This window comes from Choloepus didactylus, chromosome 3 (assembly GCF_015220235.1).
Source record: "Choloepus didactylus isolate mChoDid1 chromosome 3, mChoDid1.pri, whole genome shotgun sequence".
Classification (NCBI taxonomy): domain Eukaryota; kingdom Metazoa; phylum Chordata; class Mammalia; order Pilosa; family Megalonychidae; genus Choloepus; species Choloepus didactylus.
This window is the reverse complement of record NC_051309.1, coordinates 174,072,510-174,097,280: the sequence shown is the minus strand read 5'-3', so window position 1 is coordinate 174,097,280 and position 24,771 is coordinate 174,072,510. Positions and strand designations below refer to the sequence as shown.

The window sequence follows — 24,771 nt, the reverse complement described above, 5'->3', positions numbered from 1 at the left end:
GACAATCTAATTCTAATTCTAACATTCCAGTGGAAAAAGTTTAAGTGAAAATTTCTAAGAATATTCTAATGAAAAAGTGTATTGAAGGGGTCTATCCCTACTAGATGATAAAAACTATAACTAAACCATTTCATTTATACATAAATAGGCAGATTAACAGAACAGATGAAAATGATGAAAATACATCAGTCTTATAAGGTTATTGAGTATATCATAAGGTACAAAACCAGTGGGGTAAATATGAACTATTCAATAAATGGTATTGGAAACACAGTGTGGCCAGAGGGGATGGAGGATAGGTTCATAAATTAACATTAAATAAAAATAAATTACATGTGTTTCAAAGATTTAAAAAGAAAAAAAATAGAGTATTAGAAGAAAACTTGAGAATCTTAAATTTGTAATGTCACACCGAGGCAGGCATTTCTAAGTATAATACAAAACAGAGAAGCATAAAAGGTATATCAGACCTGATTTTTTTTTTTTAATTTGCAAAGTAAATCACCACGACAAAAAACAAACTGGGAGAATCACTTGCAATTCAAATATCAGGGAAAGGGTGATTTTCCTTTCATATGTCACAGATTAAAGATGGCTGCATTTCTTTACCACTCCTCCCAGCAGGAGCTGTAGTCTATTTCCCCTCCCCCTCACTCTGGACTGACATGGGACGACTTTGACCACAGAGTTTATTGAAAGTGATGCAATGCCTGTTCCAGGCCTTTCCTTTAAAGGGATCTCCTGTGAAGAAGTCCAAGCTAGCCACATTGAGAGATTGCTTAGAGGGAGAAATGCTCGACTAGACAGCAGCTATTTATTTAAATAAAAGTCTTTAGGTGACTCCAGTACTAGACATAATCTGACATCTGGCACATATAGACACTGTGGTGGTTGAAGCTGTGGATACCCCAGGAAAACATGTTCTTAACTTAATCCATTCCTGTGGATGTGAACACATTGTTAGTAGGACCTTTTGATGAGGTTACTTCAGTTAAGGTGTGTTCTTCCTCAACCAGGATGGGTCTTAATCCTATTACTGGAGTACTTTATAAGTGAAATGAAATTTAGACAGAGGGAGAGAAATCCACAGGAAGCAAGAAAATGAATATCAACCAAACCCAAAGAGAAGGGAGAAGCCAGGAAACGCCACCATGTGCCTTGCCATGGGACAAGCTAAGGGCCAAGGACTGCCAGCAGCCAGCCCCAGAATGCCACTGTCTTTGGGGAGAGAGCATCACTTTGATGATGCTTTGATTTAAACATTTTCTGAGCCTCAAAACCGTGAGCTAATAAATTCCCACTGTTTAACCCAATCCATTTGATGGTATTTTCTTAAACAGTCAAGGAAACTAAAACAGATACCAAGCGAAAACCACCCATCAACTCACAGCACCATGAAAGATAATAAATTATTTTTTAAGTTGTTAGACTTTGGGAATGATATACAAAGCCAAAGATGAGCAGAAAAATACAGAGCTCTTATAAAGGACTAAGAAAATTCCAATAGCCAAACAGAAAAATGAGCAAAATATATATGGTAACTGTATTTTCCAAAGATATTCACAACAACAGCTTCTATCCTGTTATCTTCTGCTGCATGTGATTTTGCATCTTCCCCCATCAAGAGGTCTAATTTACCTCCCTCTGAAACTAGGGTAACCTGAAGAACTTGCCTAACCAATAAAATGTTGATGAAATGACATTCTGAGACATTTAAAGCAAAATCATAAAAAGTGTTACAGTTTCCATCTGGATATCTTGGAACATACAAAGTCAGGATGCTCTTTCTCAGAAACCAGCTGCCATGCTTTGAGAAACCTAAACCACATGGAAAGGCCAAGTGTAGGCACACCAGCAACAGCCCAAGTGGCTCTCCTAGCAAACCGCCAGCAACTACCAGCAATTTTACTGTCCTGTCTTAGATGGCTAGCCTTGTTGAAACCTCAAATTACTGAAGATCCAGCTACCCTCTGACTATGACCACCTGAGAGACCCCAAGAGAACACTACCCCTTAAAATCATACAGTGGTTTTGGAGCCACTAATATTTGAAGTAGATTTTTACACAGCAATAGAAAATCAGTACTGTGGCTTATTGTATTTTTCATTCTACATGCTCATCTGAAATTTTACCTTGTCACTCCCCTTGAGAAGAAGGTTTCTATTGAATTTTTTCTTCATTTTCTTAAAACTGGATAGACCCATGGCTACTTTGAGCAATAAGGTATGATAAAAGACATGTTATGCTGTGTTCTCTCCTAAGGTAAACTTTTAATCCCCTGGCAGCTTCTACAACTTGCCTTTTTAGAACACTGGCCCCTGGGGAGTTCCCTCTTGGAAGCAAGCTGCTGTATAAAGCACGTGACTACCTTGAGACAAACATGCCCTGAGAAGATCAAGCCATGTGGAATGGATCTGAAAAATGAGGCACCACATGGAGAGAGAGAGGCAAGAAATACTATCATATGTAGAGTAATGACCTCTCCTCCCACCCCCCAAATAAGTCCATGTTCTAATCCCTGGAAACCGTAAACATAATACTACATTTGTGATTAAGCTTACAGATCTTAAAATAGGAAGATTATTCTGGATTATCAGGATGGGCCCAAGTAATCACAGGGGCAATTAATAGTGGAAGAGAAAGGCAAAAAGTGGCTCACAGATATACAATGGAATTAAAAAGGAAAGCATCAAAGCATGAAAGAGACTCAGCCATTACTGACTTTGAAGGTAGAAAAAGCTGATGAAAAGCCAGGAATGTGGGTGATAACAGCCCTCAGCTAGCAGCCAGCTAGTCAGTTGGAACCTTGTCCTAGAAAAGCGAGGGACTGAATTCTTCCAACAAACCAGATGAGCAGAAACAGATTCCACCTTCTAGAGCCCCCAGAAAGCAACACATCCCTGTCACAACTTGATTTTACTCTGGTGAGACCGTGAGACCCATAGCCGATTTCTGGCTTATAGAACTTTAAAATAGCAAATTTGTGTTGTTTACATCACCAAGTTCATGTAATTTGTTATGGCAGCAAAGAAAATGAATAGAAATACCAAGCAATCAGACCTGTGAATGAGTCATCTTGGATGTCCAGCCCAATAGCGTCTTCAGATGAATCTAGCCCTTGGTGCCTTGTCTACAACTGCCTAAAACACTAAGAACTGTCTGGCTGATCCTAGTAAACCCATAGAAACACGAGAGAGAATAATACATTTTTGTTTTAAGCCATCAATTTGGGAGATTATTTTTCTGGAGCAACAGAGATCTGGAAAACAAATAATATCAGAATAGATTGTTGATAGGAAAAGAAATACAAAATACTCTTAAACATGGGGAAGAGTTATCAAATCCGTTCCTACTAAGGTATGTGCAAATTAAAAGTGCAATGCAATAGGAGACTTCTGGTTTAAGCTCCCACATGTAAAGAGCTTGGAAGTAGGCCTTCTTCCTTACCAGATAAAGCTGGGTAAATGGAAAATCAATGACTTTTCTTGGACCAATCAGAAAACTGAAGTCTCAGGGAAACCTGCTACCCTGATACCTGGAGAGATAGGTACATCCAGAAACAAAAATCCAAGCTGTATCTACCTGGAGCAAAATTCACTGGAGCTATAAACTGGTGGGTACACTTAAATGGTAATTTTGAAAAAATTCTGGAGGTTGTGTGAAAACTAGCATATTAGTAAAAACTCATGGGGACCACAGTTTTACAGGGTACCCCCACATTATTGTGGGCTTTACCTCCACAAACCCCATCAAGTTCTCAAAATGAGGAGCTGAGAAACATCTCCTCATGACTCTGGCAGAGGGATGGGAAGAGTAATCATCATGAAATATATCCAGAGACTTTTCCATAACAAAGACCTACACTCTAAGGGAAAATACTTGTCAGAGCCTTATCCCAGTTGAGGGAAGGGCATTCCTCCACATCCAGCCCTCTCTAGACTTCTGCCTCACATAAGGGGTGAAAAAACATAATCAAGAGAAGTAAAAATTTCAAGGAAATAAGTTGGGAACACTGCAGCCAGAGAAAGGAGTAGGAACTAGGGGAGGGAGAGTGAGGGGAGAAGCTATACTGCTAGAGAAACACTTGTAGTTTACAACCCCAAGACAGAGGCCACAAAAGAACTGAGGTTTAACTGAAATATTATAGAATGTTTCCACTCACCCCCCCTCCCCCACCACATCTCACTAGCACATCAACAGGGCTCCAGTATAGTAAGAGTGAATTACAGCTGAAATAGCTGCAAGACACAGAGTCTCTCTGAAGGGTACTTAGTAAAGCACAAAGTCAAGAGGGGAGACAAAAACAAAAACACTAGAGGAGTTGGAAGCCTCTGGCACTTTTATCAACAGCAAATATTGTACACAGCCAAACTCCTAACCTGATTAACATAAAACTTCCTGCTAAAGTCCTATTTACCTTCATTCCTACTACCTGATACAACATGTCTGGATTTCTACAAAAAAAAAAAAAAAAAAAAAATCCCATTATGGTCCAAAATGCAAGGGAAAAAAAAAAACATTCTGAAGAGAGAAAGCAAGCATCAGAACCATACCTAGATATGATGGAATTATCAGATAAAGAATTTAAAATAGCCATGATTCATATGTTAATGACTACAATGGAAAAAAAGTAGGTGACCTGTAAGACCAGATGGGTAATATAAGTAGAGGGATAGAAACTCTAAGAAAAGAATCAAAAAGAAATGTTAGAAATCAAAAACCCCATAATAAAAATGAAGAATGCCTTGATGGGATCATCCATACACTGGACATGACTGTAGGAAGAATAAATGAACCTTGAGATAGATTAATAGAAACTTTCAAACTGAAAAGCAAAGATAAAAGTGAATTTTTAAAAAAGAACAGGACATCCAAGAGTTGTAGGATAATTTCAAAAAAGTGTAATATTCACATAACTGTAATACCAGAAGGAGAAAAAAGAAAGATTAAAGCAGAAGAAATCTTTGAAGTAACAAAGGAAAACAAATCTCCAAAATTAATTACAGACACTAAACCACAGACCCAGGAAACTCAGAGAACAGCAAGAAGGATAAGGAAATGAAAAGAAAAGAAACAAACTGTAGGCACATCATATTTAAGCTACAGAAAAAACAAAGGCTAAATAAATAAATAAATAAATCTTTAAAGAAACCAGAGGGAAAAAAAATAACATCTCACCTACAGTGGAATGAAGATAAGAAGTACAGCTGACTTCTCATCAGAAATTATGCAAGCACCAAGAGAAAAGAGTGAAATATTTAAATTGTTCAAAGAAAAGAAAACACTAACCTAGAATTCTAAATCCAGCACAATTATCTCTCAAGATTAAAGGAGAAATAAGGACTTTTTCAGACAAAAAAAAAAAAAATTGAGGGATTTCATCACCAGGAGACTTCCCTTAAATGGAATGTTAAAAGAAATTCTTCAGGCATAGGATAATTGTATCAGTGAGAAACTTGGATCTAAATGAATTTAAAAATGCACCAGAGAAGAAATAAATTATATTTTTTATTTTTCTTATTCTTAACTCATCTAAAAGATAAGTGTTTTTAAAGTAATAACAGTAACAATGTATTGGGTTATTATAGCATATAGATAAGTGAAATTAAAGACAGCAATATAAAAAGGAAAGCAAAGAAAAATGGGGAAAATTCTGTTATAAAATATCTGCACTACACATGAAGCTCTATAGTATTATTTCAAAGTGTATCTAGAGTAATTAAAGGGGTATATTGTAAAGTTTAGGTCAATCACTAACTTTTTTTAAAAGGAAGTACAATAAGCTAAAGAAGAGATAAAATTGAATCATAAAATGTTCAATTAAAAATCAGAGAAGGCAGACAAAGAAAAAAATGAAATGAAAAAATAGATGAACAAAAAACAAATGAAAAATAGAAAACAGCAATAATTGAAAGATATTAATACAAATATATCAATAAACACTTTAAATTTTAATGGTATAACTACACCATGAAAATAAGAAAGGATCCAAATATATGGCATCTACAAGAAGCCACTTTAAATACAAAGACTTTGATAAGTTAAAATTAAAGGGACGGAGAAAAATATACCACACTAACACTAATAAAAGGAAAGCTGAAGTAGTTACATTAATTTCATACAAAGCACACTTCAGAAAAAGAAAGATTATCAGGGATAAATAGAGTCATTACATAATGAGAAGGTGGTTGATTCAACAATAAAACTTAATAATACCTAATAACATTGCCTCAAAATATAGGAAGCAAAAATGATAGAACTGAAAGGAAAAATAGAGAAATCTACCACTGTGATTGGAAACTTCAGCACCCCTTGATCATTAATTAATAAACCAAGCAAGCAGAAAATCATTAAATATATTGTTGACCTGATCAGCCTTATCAATCAACTGGTTCTGACACTGTTTGAATACTCCATCCAATAACATCAGGATACACATTTTTCTCAAACTCATGGAACATTCGCCAAGATAGACCACAATTTGTGCCATAAAACACACTGCCATAAATTTCAAAGAAGACAAAATATTCAATGTATTTCTCAGAACACAATGGAACAAAAAAAAAAAACTAGAACTTAATAACAGAAAGATAGTTTGAAAATCATTAAATACTTGGAAATGAAACAATACACATTTCTTAACCAAACTGAAAATATAAAGCATTCTATATGTTGAAACATGTTTGGTATTTCATATCTCTGCTAAGAGAAAAACTAAGCTTATATTAAAGTTTGGTTATAAATAATAACTTATTGGTTATAAACTTTAAAACCATAAAATAGTATAATTTCCCTCAAGAGGGTTATTATGAATGCTATATTACGCCTTTGTTCAAAAGCATATTTTGGGGGGTTAAAAGATTAGAATGTAATCTCAAATCCTTGGAAATTAAGCTTCCTGAGGAGGCAAAAAATGTTATGTTGAAACACTTTAAAAGGCCTACCTCTTCACAGTGGCTGAGAGATCCCAAACACAGTCTAGAGGCTATCCTGGAGGTTTATCTTATGCAAGCTGCAGCTAGACATCCCAAATGGCCACAGGATGCCATGCCCTTACCAAAAGTAGTCCCCAAATACCTAGGTCCCTACCTGAGATTCTATAAAAGATTCACCCACTAAGTTTTATTTTTCAGAAACTTAAATCCACCAGAGTGTTCCAATACCAGACAACTACTAAGACCCAGAGCAACAGCCTCTTTAAGATCAAGTATCATTTGCAACCCCTTCCCCATACTGTTGACACTCCCTTTCAATATGAACAAGTTAGGATGCTCACCTCCTAGACACCCCTGAAGATGGAGAAAGATTAAGTGAGAAGGAGTAGCAACAAACAAGATAAGATTTAACAAAGGTCTATGAATACTGAAACTTTATGTAAATATATATATATATTTGGATGCTGGGGTGTTGGAATGGCTGTAAGGAGGTAAATAACATGGTGGAACTGTAGTCTATAGCATCCTTTGGGATTTGCTCTGTAGCTGCTCACTGAATTGTGTCTTGAAGGTCTTCACTCTTCTGTATATACCTGGTATTGCATAATAGGGAAGGGACTAAAACTGTGGAACTGTAATCCATAACAGTTTTTGAAATTACCTGTGTAACTGCTTGTTGAGCTGTACATCAAGAGTTGACACCTTTCTGTATGTATATTTTACAATAATGGAAATTGTTGAAGTTGTGGAACTGTGACCCATGACATTCTTTGAAATTTGCTAACTACTTGTGAAATCATACTTTGAAAGTTATCACTGTTATGCATATATGTTAGAGTTCACAATAAAAAAAATTTTAAAAGGCCTACCTCTGGAAGTTAAACAAAATAGTTTCCCAAATAGTCACCAATCAGAGTAAATATAGAACACACTATAAAAGAGAAGATAATATTTACAGAATGAACAATAATCTATAGTCTAATAAAAAATGCAAATTTTAAAACACAAATTCTTTCTTTTTTGCACAAAAATTGTGTTGAAGCTACAGATACCTGCCTCGATTTAAAATGTAATATTTAAGCTAGTAATCATAATTGTTTTGTATTATACTTTGCACTTGTGTCAAAGACCACAAGACTGTACCAGCAATAACAGAAAAAAATCTGTCAATGAGGATTTGCTTTGTTTCTTCCCTGAGAATGCTCAACAATGTAAGTAAATGAAACTAACTAAATAAATAAACAGACTGTGTGTTTTCAACAGATTTACCTTGTTAGGCAACAAGACAGTTGTGTTCATGGCAAAGCCTGCCGACAATATGAATATATTTAGAGTCATATGAATATATTTAGAGTCATGTGAATAATTTCATCCCTGAATACGTTGGGACAATGCAGCCTGATAAAATCAAATGGCCTCAATATTAGGAGAAAACATAACTTGTTAGGTTATTGCTTAGATCAGATCATTGTAACATAAGAAAGAATTAATTATTAATATTTCTTATGTACCTGACTCTTCATTCTATGATTTCCCAGGAACATATTTGAAGGAAATAAATTATTTAACAGCCCTGAAGTTAATGTAAGTTAATGTCTTACATATATTAAATATGTCTTTGCATACTGCCATTTCCTTTAAAAAAATGAACCATTCTTTAATTTCTACTGATTGTTGTTATAGATCATTGAAAATGAAAACTGAATGGGATCATCACAAAAGTATTTTTAGGAATATGCAGAGCAATCTGAGAAGCATTCAATGAAAAGTAATCAACACCTTGTCATCAGAAGATGGATGAGAGAAATAGCAGTCAATATCCCATTAGCAAGTCCATTAAAACCTCAATATAGAAAGCAGGGATTTTTTTACAGAAATAAAACAATCAAAAGTGAATCTTAACAACTGAATAAATGAATGTGCTAATCCATACTAACAGAAGCTAAATAAATTAGCCAGCACTTCTGTTCTACCAAAAAGAATCATCATAAGTCATTGCTAAGCATATTAAATAATCATTTATTAAAATCATGTTGTGTGGCATAGGTACTGTAGTGTTAGGTATTCTAATATAAATCCTATTTAAAGTGATACATAAAGATACTAATTTTAAAACATGCTTTTATATCAAATTAATTTTTAAAAGTATATAAATAAAATATTTTATCTTAATTTCTTTAAATAAAAATAAGAGCAATTTAATATTAATGACCTTTGAATCATAGATTTTTGAACCATAGACCAATTGTACTTACTAGAATTTAATAGTAACAGATTATTATCACACATCATGAGAACTAATAAATATTTCATCTACAATATGTGGAATGAATACAGGCCTCCAAATGAAAGAATTATGGTTTGAGGCCAGTAAAAGCACAGACTGACTAGGGATCCTTGGGCAAATCATTTAACATTGTTAGCTTCAGAAACATTATCCTTCTTTTTAAAAAAGTTACACATGAAAATACAACATGAAAGTGAAAGAAAACTTTTGATTTGGAGAGCATATAACTGTTCTTGGTGGATAAGGTATTCCGCTTATAGTGCCAGATAGTTCAATACACTCAAGATCAGTGGAGAGACCATGGTTCTATCATCAGTTACAAAATCTATCTTCAATTAACTTTATAATCAAAATCTTGCTTTATTGGCCCCTATGACAAAGACATTCCTCCTATTTCAAAAATGTATGCAAAACTATTTGACTGGTTTAGAAATATATTAAAAAGTAAAAAAATGTCAAGAATATGGCTAAAATATAAACACAGAAAAGGTCATTAAGAATTACAATATATTTCTATCAGAATGCAGGCTTGGAGGAAAGAAAGTCCTCAAGGTCCTTCTCTAGAGCAAAATATTTACTTCAATAATTAATGATATATGATGTTTCCAAAATTCAGATAACTAAAGATTATTAAGTTTTGCATATCATATTGTTCTACCATTGCAGGTCAAATAAGACATACTTGACGGGATTGTGGGAAAATGGTGAGAGAGGACTGTGGGAAGATGGAGGTGTAGGAAGCTCCAGGAATCACTTTCTCCACCAAAACAACTACTAAACAGCAATATCTGTCTAAACCAACTATTCTGAAACTCCAGGATCAAGTAGAACACTGTGCTGCATCCAGGGAAGAGAGGGAGTAAGAGACTGGTAAGTTGTGGTAAATACCAGGGAATTTCACTCTCCATGCATGGGCTACCATTGCTCATCCCCCAGCCTCATGGAGGTAGCAGTGAGGTCATCAACCCAGGCTCCTGTGGAACTTGCTGATGCCAGGATGGGATATAACATTATAGCTCCCCAAGGTCTGGGGCTGTGCAGTCTGATCACCAAACGCTGCTTCTGATTAGCTACTTCATATCATTGGAGGCCTGGCTCTGAGGGCAACCGTTGTTCCAACCTGCCTTGGGCAAAAGTGGCAGAGGAGACGTAAAGGCAGTACCCTTCTTCAAAACTACAGAAAACAGTTAAAGGGCTGCATTAATTGGGCAAGTACTGAATTAAGAAAACACAGCTTCAAGGAGCCATAGAGGATGCTCCTAGCCCAGTCGTCACCTCCTTCATACCCACACTAGGGCAATGTGGAGCAAGCTGGAGCTCCCTTTATGGGTCACTGGCTTTGTTCTGTCTGGAAAAGATTGACTGGGAAACTGTTCTTTAGCTATCCCACACTTTCCTCCAGAATTTGCCTCCAGGCAAAATCAGTTCGAAACAGCAAAATAAGTGTAGAAAAAAAAATTAAGTCAGATGTCCTGGGGCAAAGGTGGAGCACCTGGGAGAGGGAGACGTTCTGTCTCTTAGGGAGTAGAGGGGCATTCATATTCCTGAAACAGGAGACCTTCTAAGGCCACTAGTAAAGAGAAGCCCAAGGTAAGACATGGACCCAGAAAAGACAGGGAGGACCCTGCATTTTGAATTCTCTTTGGGATGACCTCTTGACAGGTGGGTTGAATTCTGAAGGAGAACACCATTCAAAGCAGGGCCAATTTGCAAAGTCTGTGAAAGGTTTGTTTTGTTTTGTTTTGTTTTGTTTTGTTTGCATTGGTTTGTTTGGTTTTGGTAGCTCCAGGCACCCAAGAAAATCTCTGTCATATCGCTAGATAGCACAGTGACTAAATCTGAGAGTTAACAGTTTAAAATATTAAAATGTACAGTGTGGGAAGTAAGGAGCTAAGATGGCAGCATAGAGAGGAGTGGAAGACTGGTAGTACCCCCCTGGAACAATTCGTAAATAACCAAAAAACTAGTAAATAACCTGGAATAACTATGGGGAGACAAACGTGACTGTCCACTCATTATCCACCAACCTGAATTGGGAGGAATGCCCGAGATCACAGCATAAAATCTGTAAGTAAAACTGCGGACCCCCGCTGAGAGCCAAGAGCTGAGAGCCCCTCCCTCACGGAAGCCTCGTGGTGCTAGAGAGCAGCACTCTCTCAGCCCAGCTCTAGCTGGGGTTTTAATGTTAACTGCTCAGTACAGACAGCAAATCCTCAACAAGCAGACAGAGGCTTTTGGTGACAACTGACCTTGGGAGAGTCTGGGGACATATCTGTCTCAGGACAGGGAGCCCAGAGGATCGGGTGCTATCTCTGGCTGACAGGTGAACCTGGGAGCTTTTCTGTCCCTTTCTCTCTTTGTGGAGAAAACCTCAGCCATTTTCAGCCTGCAGCACTTTGCAGTAAAGACAGCCTCAGCCATTTTAAAATCAAAACACTTTGATCTGCAGAGTCAGAGAAACAAAGAACTTATTAATATGCAGTGACCTCTCTGGAGGGGGCATAGCTTCCCAAGAGGAAAGGGAGGGGCCCAGCTCTACTGCCTGCCTTTCCAGAACCAGACCCCAAAGCCTGGGGGAGGAGAGCAATAGGCCACACCCTCTTACACAGGTGGTGACAGGCTGGCAGGTGCACCTGCCAGGTAGAAAAGCACAGGTGTATCAATCCTCTAAGAAAAACCATCAGGGAAACCAGATACTGAATATTACCTCCTTCTGTGACCTGAGCCTGTTCTCATCTGGAAAAACCTGATTGGGGTGGCCCTGGAGGTCAGATGACTAGACAACAGAAAACTACAACCTACACTAAGAAAAATGAAGCTATGGTCCAGTCAAAGGAACAGAAGTACACTTCAACTGAGATACAGGGATTAAAACAACTAATGCTAAATCAATTCAAAAAGTTTAGAGAATATTTCGCAAAAGAGATAAAGGCTGTAAAGAAAACACTGGGCATACATAAGGTAGAAATTGAAAGTTCAAAAAAACAACTAGTAGAACCTATGGAAATGAAAGGCACAACACAAGAGACGAAAGACACAATGGAAACATACAACAGCAGATCTCAAGAGGCAGAAGAAAACACTCAAGAACTGGAGAACAAAATACCTGAAAGCCTACAGGCAAAGGAGCAGATGGAGAAAAGAATGAAAAAATATGAGCAATGTCTCCAGGAACATAAAGATGAAACAAAGTAAAAGAATGTACATATCATTGGTGTCCCAGAAGGAGAAGAGAAGGGAAAAGGGGCAGAGGCAATAATAGAGGAAATAATCAATGAAAATTTCCCATCTCTTATGAAAGACATAAAATTACAGATCCAAGAAGCACAGCATACTTCAAATAGAATAGATCTGAATAGGCCTACAGCAAGACACTTAATAATCAGATTATCAAATGTCAAAGACAAAGAGAGACTCCTGAAAGCAGCAAGAGAAAATCAATCCATCACATACAAAGGAAGCTTAATAAGACTATGTGTGGATCTCTCAGCAGCAACCATGGAGGCAAGAAGGAAGTGGTGTGGTATATTTAAGGTACTGAAAGAGAAAAACCGCCAACCAAGAATCCTATATCCAGCAAAGCTGTCCTTCAAATATGAGGGAGAGCTCAAAATATTTTCTGACAAACAGACAATGAGAGACTTTGTGAACATGACACCCGCCCTACAGGAAACAGTAAACGGAGCACTACAGAGTGACAGAAGACAGGAGTGCATGGTTTGGAACACAATTTTGGGAGATGGTAGCACAGCAATGTAAGTACACTGAACAAAGATAACTATGAATATGGTTGAGAGAGAAAGGTTGGGAGCATGTGAGACACCAGAAGAAAGGAGGAAAGATAAAGAATGGGACTCTGTAACTTGGTGAAATCTAGAGTGTTCAACAATTGTGATAAAATGTACAAATATGTTCTTTTACTAGGGAGAACAAGCAAATGTCAACCTTGCAAGGTGTTAAAACTGGGGAGGCAATGGGGGAGGGATGCAACCAATGTAAACTAGAGACTGTAACTAACAGAATCAATGATTTTGTATTATGCTTCCTTTAATGTAACAAAGGCGATATACCAAGGTAAATGAAGATAAGAGGGAGGATAGGGGAGGCATGTTAGATACTTGACATTGGTGGTGTTGTCTGACTCTTTACTCTACTTTGATTTAAGGTTACTTTTCCTTTTGCTACTTCCTAACTATTATTTTTTTTTTTCCTCTTTCTTTTGCCTCTCTACCACCTTTGACTCTCCCTCCTGCCTTGTGGAAGAAATGTAGATGCCCTTATATAGATAGTGGTGAAAAAAAAATGGGCTGATGACAAAACCTCAAGGGCAATATACTGAGTGAAATAAGCCAGACACATAAGGACAATTATTGCAGGGTCTCACTGATAAGAACTAATTATAATATGTAAACTCATAGACATGAAATATAAGGTATGAAGACACAGGACGAGGCTTAAGAATGGGGAGTGGTTGCTTGGTATGAGCAGAATGTTTAACTAGGATGAACTTAAATGTTTGTAAATGAACAGAGGTGTTGGTAGCAAGATGTGAGAAGAACTAACAGTGCCAAATGGTGCAAGAATGAGGTGGAAAGGGGAAGCTCAGAGTCATATATGTCACCAGAAGGAAAGTTGGAGGTCAAAAGATGGGAATGTATAAAACTGAATCCTATGGTGGGCAATGTCCATGATTAACTGTACAAATATTAGAAAACTCTTCCATGAACCAAAACAAATGTATGACAATACAACTAGAAGTTAATAATAAAGAGGCATATAGGGAAGAGATATATACCTATTGCAAACTATATACTACAGTTAGTAGTATTTCAACATTCTTTCATAAACAGTAACAAATGTACTATACCAATAGTACGAGTCAACAATTGAGGGGGGTTGGTTAGGGATATGGGAGGATTCGAGTTTCCTTTTTTTTTTTTTTTTCTTTTTACATCTTTTACTTTATTTCTTGTCTGGAGTAATGAAAAGGTTCTAAAAATTGAACAAAAATTAAGTGTGGTGATGGATGCACAGCTGTATGAGGGTACCAGGGGCAACTGATTGTACACTTTGGATCTTTGGATAATTGTATGGTATCTGAACAATCCCAATAAAAATTTTAAAAAAAATGTACAGTGTGCAACAAAGATTGTAAGATGAAGAAACAGGAAATGATGGCCTATGCAAAGGAAAAGGATAAAAATCTAGAAAACATGAATGAAAAAGACGAGACTGCAGGCATATTGGACACACACTTTTAAAAAATGATTTTCAATATGCTGAAGGAGATGAAGGAAAATATAGATAAAAGAATGAAAGGATAGCAGGAAAACAATGAATGAACTATATGAGAATCTCAATAAAATGATAGAAGTGTTTAAAAGGAAATCAACAGAAGTACTGGATTTGAAGAATATAATAATTGAAATTAAAAAAAATCCTAGGATGGTTTCAACAGATGATTGGAGCTGGTGGAAGAATCAGTGAACTCAAAGACAAGACAATTGAAATGAATCAAGATGAAGACCAAAAAGAATAGAGAATTATAAAAAGCAAAAATAGCCTGAAAGACCTGTAGGATACCATCAAGCACACCAAAATATGCATTATGGGAATCCCAGAAGACAAAAAAGAGAGAAAGGAGAAAGATTATTAAAGAAATAATAACAAAAAACTTCCCAAACTTGGCAGAAGACACGAAGATGCACATCTAAGAAGCCCATGAAACACCAAACAGGACAAACTTATAAAGAAATATGCCAGACATATGGTCGTGAAACTGTAGAATATAAAGTGTATAGAGAAGGGCTCTCCAAACTGCAAGAGAAAAGGTACATTTTATGTATGAAGGAGTCCCAATTAGAATGTTTTGATTTCTCATCAGGAATCACAGAGGTAAGAAAGCAGTGCGTTGAAATACTGAAAATGTTGATAGAAAACAACTGCCAAACAAGAATTTTATATCCAGTCATCTTTCTTAAAAAAAAGAGGGAGAGATTAAGACTTTCCCAGGTAAACAAAAGCTGGGGAGTACATCACAACTAGATCTGCCCTCCAAGCTTGGTAAACAGAGTTTTTCAGACTGAAGGGAAAGGATACTAGTCAGTGGATCAAAGGGGCATAAAGAAATAATGACCTCCAGTAAAGGTAACTGCTTTAGTTTCCTATGGTGCTTAAGCAAATGCTATGAAATGGGTTGGCTTAAACAATGGGGATTCATTAGTTTACAGTTTTGAGGCTAAAAGAAAGTCCAAATTAAGGCATCATCAAGAAGACGCTTTCTCCTTGAAGGTGGTGGTACTGTGGGCCTGGCTGTCGGCAATCCTTGGCTCTTTTGTCACATGACAAGGCACAAGGCAGCATCTCCTGATCTCTCTCTTGACTTCCAGGTTTTGTTGATTTCAGCTTCTTACTTCCTGTGGATTTCTCTCTCTCTGTCTGAATTCATTCTACTCATAAAGGTCTCCATTAATAGGATTAAGATCCATCCTGATTAGGCTTGGCCAAACACACATGAAATGAGGTAACCTTGTCAAAAGATCCCACTTACAATGTGTTCATACCCACAGGAATGGACTAAACTTAAGAAAGTGCTTTTCTGGGGTACATAGAGTTTCAAACCACCGCATTTGGGTAATTATAAATGCCAATACTATTATACTGTCTTTTTTTGTTATGTAGCTCTGCTTCTTACTTCTTATAGTTGTCTATGATGCAAATGCAAATTTGTAACAAGTATAAATGAAAAGGTGGGGGATGGAGGAGTATAGGAATAGTGTATGCATATGCTATTCAAATTAAGCTGGTATGAAATCAAACATGATTGCTACATACTTAGGATGTTAAATTTTAACCTCATGGTAAACACAAAGAAAATGAATGAAAGATATATCTAGAAAGAAATGAGAAGAGGTACAATACAAAAATTCAAATATACATGAAAGTAGATGTGATTTTTGGGGCTATATATACCCCAGAAAAACAGGTTATTAATTTTAATCCATCCCTATTGGACTGAACCCACTGTAAGTAGGATCTTTTTTTAGATGCAATTTTGAGATATATACAAACCATCTGAAGTATGTAATCACTGTCTCACAATATCATCACATACTTGTGCGTACATTCCCATGATCAATTTTATAACATTTTTATTACTCCAGAAAAAAAATAAAAATAGTAAAGAAAACGCAAATCCTCCCACACCCCTCAGTCGCCTTATTATTGACCCATAGTATTGGTGTGGTACATTCATAATGTTGATGAAAGAGAATTAAAATATTACGGTTAACTACAGTCCATAGTTTTCAATATGTACACTTTCTCCATATACCCCTTTATTATTAACTCCTTGTAATGGTGTCATAACTTTGCTCTAGTTCATCAAATAACTTTTTTATATTTGTATAGTTAATCACAGACATTGTCCACCACAAGATGCACTGTGCCATATATTCCCATGTTTTAACCTCTAATTTTCCTTCTGATGAATACATGACTCTAAACTTCCCCCTTCCACCACATTCACACACCATTCAGCACTGTTAATTATTCTCATAATAACATGCTACTGTTACATCTGTCAACTTCTGGATGTTTAAGTTCAACCTAGTTAAATATCCTGCACATATTAAGCAATCACTCCCCATTCTTCAGCCTCATTCTATATGTATGTAGGATCTTTTGATGAGGCTATTTTAGTTAGGTATGATGCAGCTCATTCAAGATGGTTCTTAATTCTATTACTGGAGTTCTTTATAACTGCAAGCAAGACAAACAGAGAAAGCCATGGAAGCAACAAACCAAAATCAAAGAAACCTGGAAGAGAAGGGAGAGATAAGCAAATGCCACCATGTGCCTTGTCATGTGACAGAGGAGCGAAGGATTGCCAGCAGCCAGTCTTCAGGAAGAAAGCATGGCCTTGATGATGACTTGATTTGGACATTTTCCCAGCCTCATATTTGAGTAAATAAATCCCCATTGCTTAAGCCAAACCATTTCATTGTATTGCTTTGAGCAACCTGGGAAACTAAAACAGTAGGTATTAAAGGAAGAATTGAGTGTCGAAAAAGTTATGTCTTTCAAAGAGTAAGTAGCGAAATAGTGGAAGAGAGTTTTGCATTATCAATACTTACTTCAAATGTAAATGGTTTAAACTCTCTAGTCAGAAGACAGAGATTGGCATAAAAAGCATAAGACAACTCTATGCTCTTTACAAGAGACTCACCTTAAATTCAAAGAGAAAGAAAAAGAGAGGATGTAAATAACAAAAATCAGAAATAAAAAGGCAAACATTACTACCATCCCTGCAGAAATAAAAAGAAACTTGGAGAATCTCAGAAAGGACAAGTTACAAGTTAGTAATGTGGAGCCCTAATATAATTCAGCAACAGAACACTTGGAACTAATGGGGAAATTTTTTGGGAATAGTTTAAAATATCAATATGTGTCACTGAAAATAACTAAGTATATAGATTTTGTGTTTCAGAAGCTACATGTGTCAAAATATGTGCCTCCAGAGCCAAATTTGTAAAATGTATAGGAAAATAAATTTAAAATTAATAGGCTCCATTAATTTAGCATTTTATTTTTTGGCTGAAAAATAGAACTGGGTGTTAATTGATTTGACATCTACTCATTGATCATTATTTACTCTGGAAGCAGGACTTGAGTATTGCATCATTTTGGAACTGAGGTTAGTGTGTGGGATGCTTGCCTTCTAGAAATGAGTTCTCTCTCAAGATTTTCTGATGCTTTTTTTTTTAAGGAAAAATATACTGCATTCAACAGGAGATCTGATATATGCATGTTATGGAATCATTCTGCCTGAGACATGCCAAATATGATTATGAAGATCTGTAACACCTTCAGAATTCTACACATTTGGGATGATTAACTTAAAGGCAAGAAAGCTCCTCAAAAGAATAGTTTCTAAGGTGAGAAAACAAGAGGAGGGAAAGTAAACAGAAAACAAGAGAGACAGAAAAGCACAGCAGTCACAGGGACCTTCAGAAACCATAGGCACAGAAGACCTCTAAAGAGATCAAAGGATCTCTATGTGACAAGTTTTACCCAGGTTGGAGGCTGGTGAGAATTCTCTCTACTTTAGTGTAGAAAATAGCACTATGCTGACATTGGGAGAACTCCCCTACTGCATCATTAGCAATAACCAAAGGCATACCTCAAAAACCCCAATGGCGTCTGAGTGGCTAGGTGGAAAAGAATGGAGGTCCAGCAGACAAAGCCATATGCTTACACAGACCTAGTCAGAAACTGGTAGCTTTAATAATGAACACACCTTTGTGAGACCCTAGAGACTCTTAGAATTTGGGGGAAGGAGTAGAAGGAAATTGCCTGGGGTCTGCGATCTTGCATAAACAGATAAAAGAACTAAAGTCACTGGAATTTAAGTAATTAAGAAATGAGGTTGAGCAAGCTCCCAAAATGCAAGCATTATGTTCCCTAAAAAGTACCACATAACTACAAAGTTGAGTAGGCACACTTTTCCATTCACATAGATCATGTTACCAGATTGGATGCTTGAATGGAGAGAAGAATATTGAATGAGAATACTAAAGATAAATATGATTATTCATATAATCCTTTTCTGGTTATAATCAAGGGCAGATTTATATGGGTATCTTCTGTGTGAGAATTTACATAAGAACCTATTTAAGAAAATATTATTTATTATTGGGCAATTTTTCTAAGAGCGCTAGTGGTGGCAGACAGATTTTCCATGTTGTTGAAATCAATTCCCTTACAATTTCTAAGGGTTTCTGATACCTAATAAACTAGCCCTAGAGAAGGATTAACTTTTCCATGTATGATCCCTTGCTGGGTGGCCTTTTAGGGAGAGGTGTGTCTCTCCATATTCCCATGGAGACCAGCTACACAAGTACTTGGGTGATCAATTTTGATAGGGTACTGAGATGGTGGATCATCCTTGGAAACCTCTGGTCCATTCTGCAAACACAAAACTAGAACCTCAGTGCCTGAGCATGCCAGCGGAAGATACAGGACTTCCCCAGTCATGCAACTCATAGGTCCTTAGCAAAAAAGACTTGGGTCTCTCTCCTGAAGTCTTATATATGGACCTTTTGGATGGTGTGCAGTGCCTAGGATGTGATAGATAATGGGGTGCAATGCAATAGCTAAGGCTCTTTTATCCATGAGTTTCTCCCAATAAAAAATTCTAACACCCTGTCCTGTGAGTGGGAACTCATTTGTAAATAGGATTTTTGAAGACACAATTATCATTTAAGGTGTGGCTAAACTGAATGAGGGTGGGCCTTAATACAATATGGCAGAAGTCCTTATAAACAAAGGAAGTTGGACATAGAAGTAGAAGCTGTTAAGTAGCAGAAGCCAGAGAATGAGGGAGATCACCACATGAAGGAGAAACTCCAAGGACTGTGGCAAGCCAGCAACAAAAATCTACAGACTCATGAAGAAAGCATAGCCTGTAGAGACTTTGATCTTGACTTCTGGTCTCTAAAATCATGAGACAGTGCACTCCTGTGTTTAAGCCAACCAATGCATGGTTTTGTCATGGCAGCCTTGGCAAACTAAGACAAATAAACCTATTGTTCCAGGCTATGTGTGTCTTGAATTGTCATTTGCTCTTGCTTGTTTGACAAAGCATGAAGCTCAATACTATGACAATTGAAGTATATTTCAACTAAATAGTGTACTTCCTGGATCACTCTAGTTCATCCTATTAGGGGTTGGGAGCATATATTTTGAAAAGAGTCCTGAGACGGTTAAGTTCATGTGTCAATTTGGCCACATTATGGTGTCCAGTTGTTTGGCCAAGCACATACTGGCCTGATTGTTACTGTGACAATATTTCATGGATTTAAGTCATCAGTAAGTTGATTCCATCTCTGGGTAATTAGATCTACAATCAACTGAAGAGACTGCCTTCAACAGTGAGAGAAGTTGCATCCAATCAGCTGAAGGTCTTAAAAGGAAAAGTGATGACTTCAGCAGTCAGAAGGGAGAATTTCCAGCTCGACTTCAGCCACCCAGCTTCTCCTGGGGAATTCATCAAAAACCTTCATTGGAGTTCCCAGCATGTGACCTGTCCTGTGGAATTTCGACGTGCCCATCCCCACAGTTGCATGAGCCAATTTCTTAAAGAAATCACATATTTACATTATATATAATTTATATCTCATAATATTTACATTACATATGTACATATATATACATACACACATACATACACATATATATGTATATATCCTGCCAGTTGTGCTTTCCTAGAGAATCCAGACTAATACATCTCCTTAAAGTATTTTTACTCACAATAAACAATGACCATAAGTGAGATTAGTATACATCAACTCACATTTCAATCAACAAATATATCTGTGTAACAGTTTTCTCTATTCCTTTTTTTTCCCTCAACAGTAGCTACATCCAGTCAAATAATATAGCTAAAAAGAACTTATGGAATCTGCATACTTTTTGTATTCCTGAATTTCTTATTACCCTTTATAGGAAACCTGATTCAGTAACTTGGATTCATGAAGTTGGGGTTTTAGCTGCAACCAGTCACTGAACAGATTTAACAAGCTGCATTAGCAGTCAGAGCTATAAACCGTGAATGTATCAACTGAGGTTTCCTTCTAGATTTAATCAAAACAATTTTAAGAAAATTGAAAAGGGGAGATTTTTGGAGAATGCTCAGGCAATTTTCTGAAGCACTGTGAGTCAAGAACCAAGGCTCTATTAATTGTTCTGTTTTTTTATAATCTCTAAAACTTATTTTCCACAAAAAAGGGGTCAGGGGATGGAATAAAGTATGGTATCCTTACTACTAATTACAAGTCCTGGTAATAAAATCACGTAATTCTATCATTGCCATACACTAGTGCCAAAATATTACTCACATCCAATATTGACCATAACTTTAAAGCTCAAAGAAAATTACAAATTTTCACTATTACCTTTGCCTGGTGGTGGTAGTATCAGAAAGTGAAATATTATTGAGTTCCCTGGCCTGCATCAGTACAGGTTTTAACCAGTGAAGGTGCCTAATTTAAGAGTTGATAGAATTTATGATTGGTCAAATTTTAACTAATTGCTTTTTGTGATCCACAGTTTCTTCTATAATATTTTAATAATAACATATTCATGCATACTATAATAATTCAAATAATAATGCGTAGGAAGGAAAAGCAAATAATCTACCCCATGTTCCACTTATATCCACATTAAATAAACAATCCTAATATTTAGGTGGGTAAAAAACATGCAATTTAAAAAAAATTAATAAATATTATCAGATTACTTTCTTTTTGAAAGTAGGGGTGGTTTCCTAGGTAGCTACCATCCTATATGGTAGAAGCACTAAAATTGCTGGAATTTAAGTAATAAAATAAATGGGTCTCTGTAGACCCCAAAAGACAAGCATCAATTTTCTGAAAATACCATGTAACTAAATGAGTGGGGACCCTTTAATTGTGCAACTTCTGTGTAAGAATTCACACTCCTGCTATCAGAATATAAGTGCTGATTTCACCATACTTGCCAGCAACTGGATGTTATCAAACATCTCATCAACAACAGCAGCAAAAATGGTGTTATCATGTTTCCATTTTTACTTCCTCGAAAATCAGGTTAAGTGTTTCAGTTTTCCCTCAACCATTTCAATTCCTCTTTTCTGACATGCTAATTCATACTCTTTGCTCATTTTTCCGTTGGAATGTTTGCTTTTTCTTGTATATATCTTGAAGGACATTTAGAAATACTAGGTCTTTACAGCCATTTATGTTTCAAATGTTCTCTTCTATAAAGCTATAAAAGTAACTTAGTTATGTGAACAAAAACAAAACAAAACAAAACTTAAATATATGTGATATGTGTATCCAAGTAGGACATTACATTCCTTGATAGTCTGTTTTTTACTTTCTAAACTACGATATTGTTCCTCATATCTCAGGATATTTCTCATTATGCTTCCATTTTGGAATGGGATTTAAATTATTTTTTAGACATACTATTGCATAAAACAAGTTTAGACAACACAAAAAAATTCTGCTTAATCCTATACATAGAGACCAGAAACAGCTAATTTCAAAATGGCTAATTTTAATTTATCTGTAACACAGCAAATAAATGAGTATCTTGAAGAACACTGAGGGTGTTCATTCCTTTGTCTGTCTGTCTTTTTCTTATTCAGAGTATGGGGATGTGTGTATACTGTCTTTCCTTGAACTGTCCAATCATTCCAGTAATAATTTCATGTTTTAAAAAAATCTAACTTCTATTTTTATAAAAAATAATTTTAAAAACAACAGTACCAGTTGCCTGATACATTAAATTTTCAGAGTAACAGATGCTAATTTTTTCTTTTATATATTAGAGCCAGTATTCATATATTCAAAATTATAAAATAATGAGACATAATAAAAATATGTAAAGACTTGTTTTAGTTTGCCAAAGTTGCTGAAATGTAATATACCAGAACTGGGTTGGCTTTTACAATGGGGATTTATCGACTTACAAGCTCACAGTTCTGAGGCTGTGTAAAGATCCAAATTAAGGCATCATCAAGAAAATACCTGGAATCTGAAGACAGGCTACAGACATCCTCAGCTCCTCTGCCACAGGGCAAGGCACATGGTGGGTCTGCCAGTCTTTCGCTTTTCTCCCAGGTTTCATTGTTTTTAGTTTCTGCCTTCTCCACCTGTGGCTTTCTTTCTCAGCTTCTGTGTGTGTGTCCTTCTCTCTCAGCTTCTGGCTCTTTCTCTCTTTCTTTCATCTACTTATAAAAGACTCCAGTAAGAGAATTAACACCCACCTGGGGCATGCATCAATTGAAATAATCTAATCAAAAGGTATCACCCACAATAGGTCTACTCCCACAGGAATGGATTAGCTTTAAGAACACATTTTTTTCTGGGGTACATGAAACCTCAAAACCATCACAAGGCTATCCATGTAAATTAAACATGTCCTTCATGGTGATTACTGGGAATTTTTATACATTTATGTCAGTGGTACATCTAGCACAGCACTGAATATTGTTCAAATTATTTTCAGAGGCAGAAGGACCATTATTGCAGTTATACCCCATATTTTAACACCAAAGTATATATTAAGAGTTTGTCATCTTTCTATTCAACAGACAATTTTGAATTACAGGTTTTTTCTATTGCTTTAATTTACTGTCTCCATTGCAGACAGTTTGGGTAGTGTGTACTTATTAGCCCTATTCTGCAAGTTCATTAAGGATAGGAAGTGTTTCTTTCTCATGTTTGAACATTCTGTGCACTGTATTAGTGCAATGCACTTGGCAAAAGCTAACAAATACTCTATAATTCTAAGTTGTTCAGGCTGTGAAGGCAATTCTCATAGACTAATTTCAAAATGTTTCAATTTATGGCAGCACAATTGGAATAAATGCATAGCTTTTAAACTATTTTGGCAAGCACAACATTTACTTGGAAGTCTAAATTCTGAAATATTTGTTGAAACCAATAAGAAGTTTCATTATTTTGACATTGTTCTGGCAGAAATTAGTGTAAAAGTAGTCCAATCCCAGGCATGAACCATGTCAACTGAAGACAGGGGTACAACAATATTCCAATTCAGGCAAATATTGTGCATCAGGATCTGTGACAGTGGTGAGAAATATGACATAGTCTAGTCCCTGAAGAAGAGTGCCCGACCAAGAACATGGATGTTCAGGGGAGGGTTTCACTGCCATTACGATGCTCATAGAGGCCTAAGAAACTCAGGCAAATATCCAGGCATGTGGAGTGGGATGTAAAAAGGCCATTATTCCAAGTCAACAAATTTATTTAGAATTCGTTGTTGGCCTCCTAAATACTGAGTCAATGACATCAATATTAATTCAAGGTCCTACAATATGGTCCATCAAAACCATGGGTAATATTTTATGTGGAGGTTGGGATTAGTTTAGGAAATCAGTGCACAGCATAGAGCCTGCCCAGCAATCTTACCTAAGTAGGTCTGGATGGCAGCAGTATCCAACAGAAAGCTCCAGTGAGGACGGAAATGTTCTAAATCTCCACCTTCCAATATGGGAGCCACCAGCCACATGTGACTATTGAGCTTCAGAAACGCAGCTAATGTGACTAAGGAGCTGAATGTTTAATTTTACTTAATTATATTTAATTTAAATATAAATAATCATGTATCTAATAGCTACCTTATTGACCAACAGGTCTAATGCAAGAGTCAGCAAACTATAGCCCATGGGTCAAATCTAGCCCTGTTTCTGCTTTTGTAAATCAAGTTTTACTTTATTTACAGCTTTGGTCATTTCTTTACATATCATCTATGGCTACTTTCACATTAAATGCCAGAGTTGAGTAGTTGTGATGGAGATTGTATGCTCAAATATAAGTCTAAAATATTTGCTATATGGCCCTTTAAAGAAAAGTTTTGCCAACCTCTAATCTAGAGAAAGAGGGATTTTTTTTTTAATTTTGTCTTTCTGAATTTCCTTTATTAATTTTTTTAAATCGTATTTTTATTGTCAAATATAACATATATACATAGAAGCGATAACTT

The 24,771-nt window shown here is 36.3% G+C and overlaps 1 pseudogene; it reads right to left on the bottom strand.

Moving 5' to 3' along the window:
- LOC119530544 overlaps positions 1–24,297 on the bottom strand; it is a 42,102-nt pseudogene extending 17,805 nt beyond the window's left edge.
- Between the last annotated feature and the right edge of the window lie 474 nt (positions 24,298–24,771).